Source organism: Dromiciops gliroides, chromosome 3 (assembly GCF_019393635.1).
Source record: "Dromiciops gliroides isolate mDroGli1 chromosome 3, mDroGli1.pri, whole genome shotgun sequence".
Classification (NCBI taxonomy): Eukaryota; Metazoa; Chordata; class Mammalia; order Microbiotheria; family Microbiotheriidae; genus Dromiciops; species Dromiciops gliroides.
The window spans coordinates 237881084-237887083 of NC_057863.1; the positions used below are offsets into that span (position 1 = coordinate 237881084).

Here is a 6000-nt window from a genome sequence, read left to right on the forward strand (position 1 = left end):
GGTCAGGGAGGATCAGGATAGGGAAGAAGAAAAAAAGCTCAAATCGTTGTATTTTGTACTTGATTTTAAAAATTGCTAACAAGGGGGCAGCTAGGTGGTGCAGTGGATAAAAGCACCGGCCCTGGATTCAGGAGGGCCTGAGTTCAAATCCGGCCTCAGACACTTGATACTTACTAGCTGGGTGACCCTGGGCAAGTCACTTAACCCCCATTGTCCCCACCCCCTCCAAAAAATTGCTAACAGTTCTTTTGAATTGTTAGAAAGGCTAGAACATTGAAATGTTTAAAGCAAAGATGAATCTCATTTATTTGTACAGCTTCCCTCATTAATATTAGACTGTTGAGTTATGTGGGTGAATAGATAAAAATAAAAGTATGTTATATCAAATTTTAAAACCTATATCTTTTTTCAGATTCTTAATTTTGCCCTGATGGTTCTTAGTTCCCTTAAACACTGATTTAGAAATTTTTTCTCATGTTAATAGGAATTGTGAAAATAATTCTGAAACCTTTTGCCTTTCTGTGTTACTGCTTTGAAAAAAGGAGCTCAAAGATTAGCTGATGATTGGAAAACTAACAAAAATTCTTTGTATTTGTGCCATTGAATGTCAGAAACTGGAAGAAGATTTGGAATGGTCTGAGCACATTTGAGAAAAAGAACTGGGCACCTGCCAACATGAAGAAATTCCTTCACATGGATGAGGAAGTTTCCACGTTCATATATGCACATATTTATATAAAATGAAATTGGAGGGCTGGCGAAGTTTAATTTTAACTGTATGGATCTGGCATTCGTTTAACAACTGTTACTACATAAAATCTGCTCAGTAGTAGATTATTTGATTTTGCGGGTTTGTTTAGATGTTAGTTGTTTATCTTAGTGTTACTTTTCTGATATGCCAGACCTTTTTTTTTTGCTTTTGCTTTATCTCATAGACTTAACTTTATAAGTTTATACTAAACTTGTGACATTGTAAGCACAAATTAGTATATATGTATATAAAGAAAACAAAATCACCTAAGCACAGGGATTGTGCAAAGATGTAAATGTTTGTACTTTGCAGAGTCTATGATTTTTATTTTTCAGATTTTTTTTTAAGAGTTTCTTCTTTGGGAAGATAAAACTCTTAATGGATAAATAAATTTTTCATCATCTTAAACATTTTATAGTTCTTTATAAAAAAGAAATTATGTTAAGATTTATAATTAAAATATCCAGTGCTTCATGTCTGTAACTAGAGTACTTGAATGCCTGAGGAAAGGGGAGGAGGTACAAGTTTCATCTTTAGTTCATGAAAGCTCTGTTGATTCATGAGTGTTCAGAAAAGAAAATTTCTTGGAAATATTTCACATGCTATTATGCTCTATGGTGTCCTGTTGTGTACTGGGACTTCTACTTATTTAAAATTAAAGTATAAATCTGGCACATAATACAGTGCCCAAGACCTTGGCCTCTATTGTTTTTGGCCACATGTAGATTTTTCCCCCCTTTAATTTAGGAAGGAGAGAAGAACTACACAACTGACAGGATGTAAAACATCCAATGTACCATGTAAATTACTCAGAGATTTGACTTCCATTCAGTTCTGCAGATGCAGCCTGTCTCCCTCTCAAAGATCACCTGGGGTTTTATGGTATTATTAGGGGGTAAAATTGAGCTCCTAGACATCACAACAATGTACATAAATAAAAAGTTTTCCTCTTTTGAATGTGTATTTTATAGTAGCCAGATGTTAAGGTGATACTTAGGGCTGAACTGCAAAATATGGGCTGAAACAGGTGTTCATTCCAGAAGCAAGGAGCTTGCAGAATTTCTGGGAAGTAGCATGTGAACCTCTGCTCATAGTTCATTTCATTTTAAAGCATTCCCACTTCCTCCTACATTCTTTTTCTCTCTTCCTGTTCTAAAATTCCCTGGAAATCTCCAAAGACTTTTTCCCCAACAAAAAATAATAAATCTAGTTTGCAAAATCAAATTATTAATCTGTCATCAGGTGTGTATTCTAATTATGTCCTATCTCTATTTAAGAGGTAAACCCACCAAGCCCTCCCATGAAGAGTCTCAGTGCTAAGGGTGTTTCATATATATACATGTATAATATATCCATACATATATAAACACACACATATATACATACTATATATCAACATGCAGTGTGTATATGTTCATGTGTACATACACACATACATACACACAACATTTAAATAAGATACGAGCATGCATTAATTGGGCTCAAGTAGCAAAACAGAGCAATTGCTCACTTGAATAAGTTCTATATAATGAACTAGATCCAAGAAGTGAGCAGATTATTCTTTGAGTATTGCATTTTCTTTTTTTCTCCTCTAAGTCACTAAATGTTTAGTTTCCACATTTTGAAGAAATTTAGCAAATAATACTCATGTAAGTGAAAAATGAGAGTGTGCCTCTCAATTTGCTGTCCCCTAAAGTGCCTAACTCACTGTGCATTTAAGACATTATTTAGTAAAACCTGTTGGATTTGTGTTATGCAAAACAAAAATTTTTTTTAAATCCACAGGCACTGTTTTTTAAGAGAGTGAAATGGAAGAGATGTACTTTATGTGGGTCTTCCTAATGGTTTCAGATATTTTCTGGTTCAATGATTTTGATGGCTTCATATTGTGATACTCATTTGACACAGAGATTAGTTTCTGAGTAGCAAGATTTCAGAAAACAAAACAAAACAAAAAAAACTTCCTATCATGTTTGAGGCCAGTGGTTGAGATAGGTTTTTTAGTGTACTGGGAAATGAACTAACTTCAAAGATAAGTTTCCTAAATGCCTTCAGAGAAACCTGACATGCCATGAAAAAAAGAAGTCACTGTCCCATTCTCAGTCATATCAAACTTATAGATTCCAATTAAGCATTACCAAAAATCTGGGATCTATGCTCAGCAAAATTCTATTTAGAACTAGTAGCCCAATGAGAAAAATTTTTAAATACCTTTTAAAAGAGTATTTAAATTCGACCCATAGATCTGTGTAGAGCTTAGTCTTTACTTCCCCTAATATTAGGTATTAAGATCAAGGCCAAAGGTTGATAGGGATTCAACAATAAATTTCTGAGGTAAAATGTGATCTAACATTAAAAGACAAAATCAGTAAAATGACTGCCATAGTTTACTGAGATAAAAACTTAGAGCTACCAGAGGTGATAACCCAAGTCTAGTGCCACCTGACTTTTTAATCACATTTATTCTTAAGGAACTTTTTCCTTTTAAAAACCTTCTAATACAGAACAAATTGTTTTGAGTACAACTTTAAACTGTACATAAGTTCAGTGCACTAGTGTCTGTAATTCTTTGGTTTACTACTTTGTTACCTTTCAAAATTTAATGTTGATATTAAATCGAAATAGTATAGAAAGCATGAAATATATTTGCCTTATTTCTGAATAAATATGCAGGAAATACAGATGTGTTAACATTGGTTACATTGCTCTTTTTCAGAAATGTAATCAGCCTTCAGTAGGATGAAAAAAGTGGGAATTAAAAAGAAATTTCAAAGACATTTGATGGTGTTAATAAGTACAGAGTGAACAGTCGAGCACATTTCAAGATTTTATTTAAGTGCCACATGTTAACTGTTCACTAATAGGCCATAAATTATCACTTCATATAGTGTGATATTACATAAATGTTGGTTGTAACAAATAATAAACCTGGAACAATCATTAAAAGTAGCTAAGGAAATAGTTGAATGTGTGTATAGTTGGACATTTGTATTTATGTGGTCAGTTATAATTGCAAAATTTAAAAAATTATGGGGTACATGTCACAGAGTTTGTACACCATTTGAAGTACCATTTTGATTTTTGACTTGCTGATATTTGTAAGTTTGCAGTATTTTCTGGAATCTGAATACTACAAAATTTCTTATTTATAAAATGCACAAATTGCTATACTGAGCGTATTGAGGATTTCATTTTCAACTGGTAAAATTGTCATTTCTGCCTTCATTTTTATGAATTAAGCCAAGGAAGAAATAAAATTAATATTTTACTTTATATTATATATGCACAATTTTCCATCTTTTCACATCAGAAAATTGATTTTAGGCATGAATATATCCATTGCTGGCAATGGATACACTCTGACTTCTGGTACCAACATCTCAGAGTCAATAGAAGAAATAGAAGTCATGGGATATTTGCAAACATACATACTTTTGTGATATGTGTGTATACATATATCCATATCCATCCACTCTAGATCTATGCATATGGAACCAAGAATAATTGGTTTGTTTTTATATGATTTCCAGTACAATTCTTTGTTTCTTTCCTTCAAATTGTACATATTTTTGATAAATTATTTTTAAATCCTACTAAAAGAAATGAAGTAACCCTAACCAGGTGAGAGGTTTGAGAAGATGAGTTGTCATTTAAGTATATGGCCTAGATGGTGGTTGTTAAGATTCTATACCTTTCTCATGGTGTTAACTGAAAAGTAAGGGGTACAGACTCCCTTAGTATCAAGGATTGATCCTAGAAGTATAATGTGTCTACACAATGAAGTGAAAAACGTCAATAGGATTTAGTGATTTGCTATACTGCATACTGACTGGTCGATTTGTTTTGGAGTAACAAAATACATCCACTATGCCTCTTTTTTTTTTTTTTTATTTTGGTTTGAAATGTATGGTCTCAATATTCTTTATACTTGGTTCCCTTTGCTATCATGCATTTTATATATGTTGAACAGTTTCTATGTATTACCCTCCTCCCCCCACTACAGTACAAAGGGTCTTACTATTACTTCATCATAAGTGAACAAAATGGACCTATTATAAAAAGAATTTTTAAAGCAGGTTCAAAATGTTTTTATTTTTTAGAGTGTTCATTTATTCAAGAATTTATTAAGCCCCTAGACTTAATGATGTCCCTTTGCAATCCCTAATGCTCCAGGCAACAAGGATACAAAGGGCAAACCCCAAACAGACCTTGCCCTCACAGAGCATAGATATTATTGGGGATTGGTCATTTCTGTTTATTTCTAACCCACCATAAGGTTTTAGGGTAAAACTTGCTTTGTGAATGCAATGGAAACCAATGGAAAATTGCTTGGTGGAGAGCAGATTTCTACAACCCACTACAACCATAGCAAGTGACTTATTGAACATTAACTGACTTGATCTTCCATTGTCAAAACATCATCAATTGAGTGAAAACTCAATTAGGTACTAAACTTATGGTTAATGGATGAACCAGGATTTCAAGGCTTAAAGGTAGTGAAAGATGTGATCACTGTTCAGTCCATTGCCTTGAGGTCCTAAAGAACTGTACTGTAGTGCTTCCTTATGCTAGAGGATAATTCTTCATCTTTAACAACAAAAACTGTAGCATGATTTTTTTGGGTCCTATTTAGAATACAGACTTGCCATATTCTACGTTTTTCTATGGCAAACCTGACTACCTTATGAACAGTAGGAAATAATAACTCGCCACAGGTTTGTGTACTTCATAGCTAGTTTTAAATGAGAAATAGGCAAGGTTATTTTAGACTCACTGATATTCTTGGTTGCTAGACCTCAATCATGTGTAAAAGTACTGTCCAAAGTCATGTCAATTTCATTGCACAATAAAATCACTGTGATTTGTATATAAGCCCTAGTGAAATGTTACTGCTGTTTAATTTATATAATGCCTGTTGATTTCTGGATTTGTTTAATAAACCTTTGTATCTTTTAAAATGTCTAAATCTTGTTTGCTTCTGCTTATATTGGGAAGATTCCCTAAAGTATACAAGGAAGTAGGATTAACTAGGCTCAGGGGAAAAAAGTGATTTACTTAAAATAGGTAAATTTTTTGGCAGCCACACACCCTCCCCTACTCCCTACCCCCAGTTCCTTGGATGGTCACCACAGACATATCTTCAGTTTGTAAGGATCAGTCAACCAAGAGGCCTACTCCATCCTGCACAGTGCTAGGTACTGGGGTTACAAACATATTCCTATCGGAAAAGTGCTTATATGCTGATGGAG

At 33.5% G+C, this 6000-nt stretch overlaps 1 protein-coding gene across 2 annotated transcripts in view; it reads left to right on the top strand.

The window, feature by feature from the left end:
• PRKX (protein kinase X-linked) overlaps nt 1–5705 on the top strand; it is a 154581-nt gene extending 148876 nt beyond the window's left edge. For both annotated transcript variants that reach the window (XM_043997563.1, XM_043997564.1), the window contains one exon: nt 612–5705. The gene's annotated coding sequence lies outside the window, so the exon portion shown is untranslated. The remainder of the gene's footprint in view (nt 1–611) is intronic.
• Nucleotides 5706–6000: the final 295 nt, after the last annotated feature.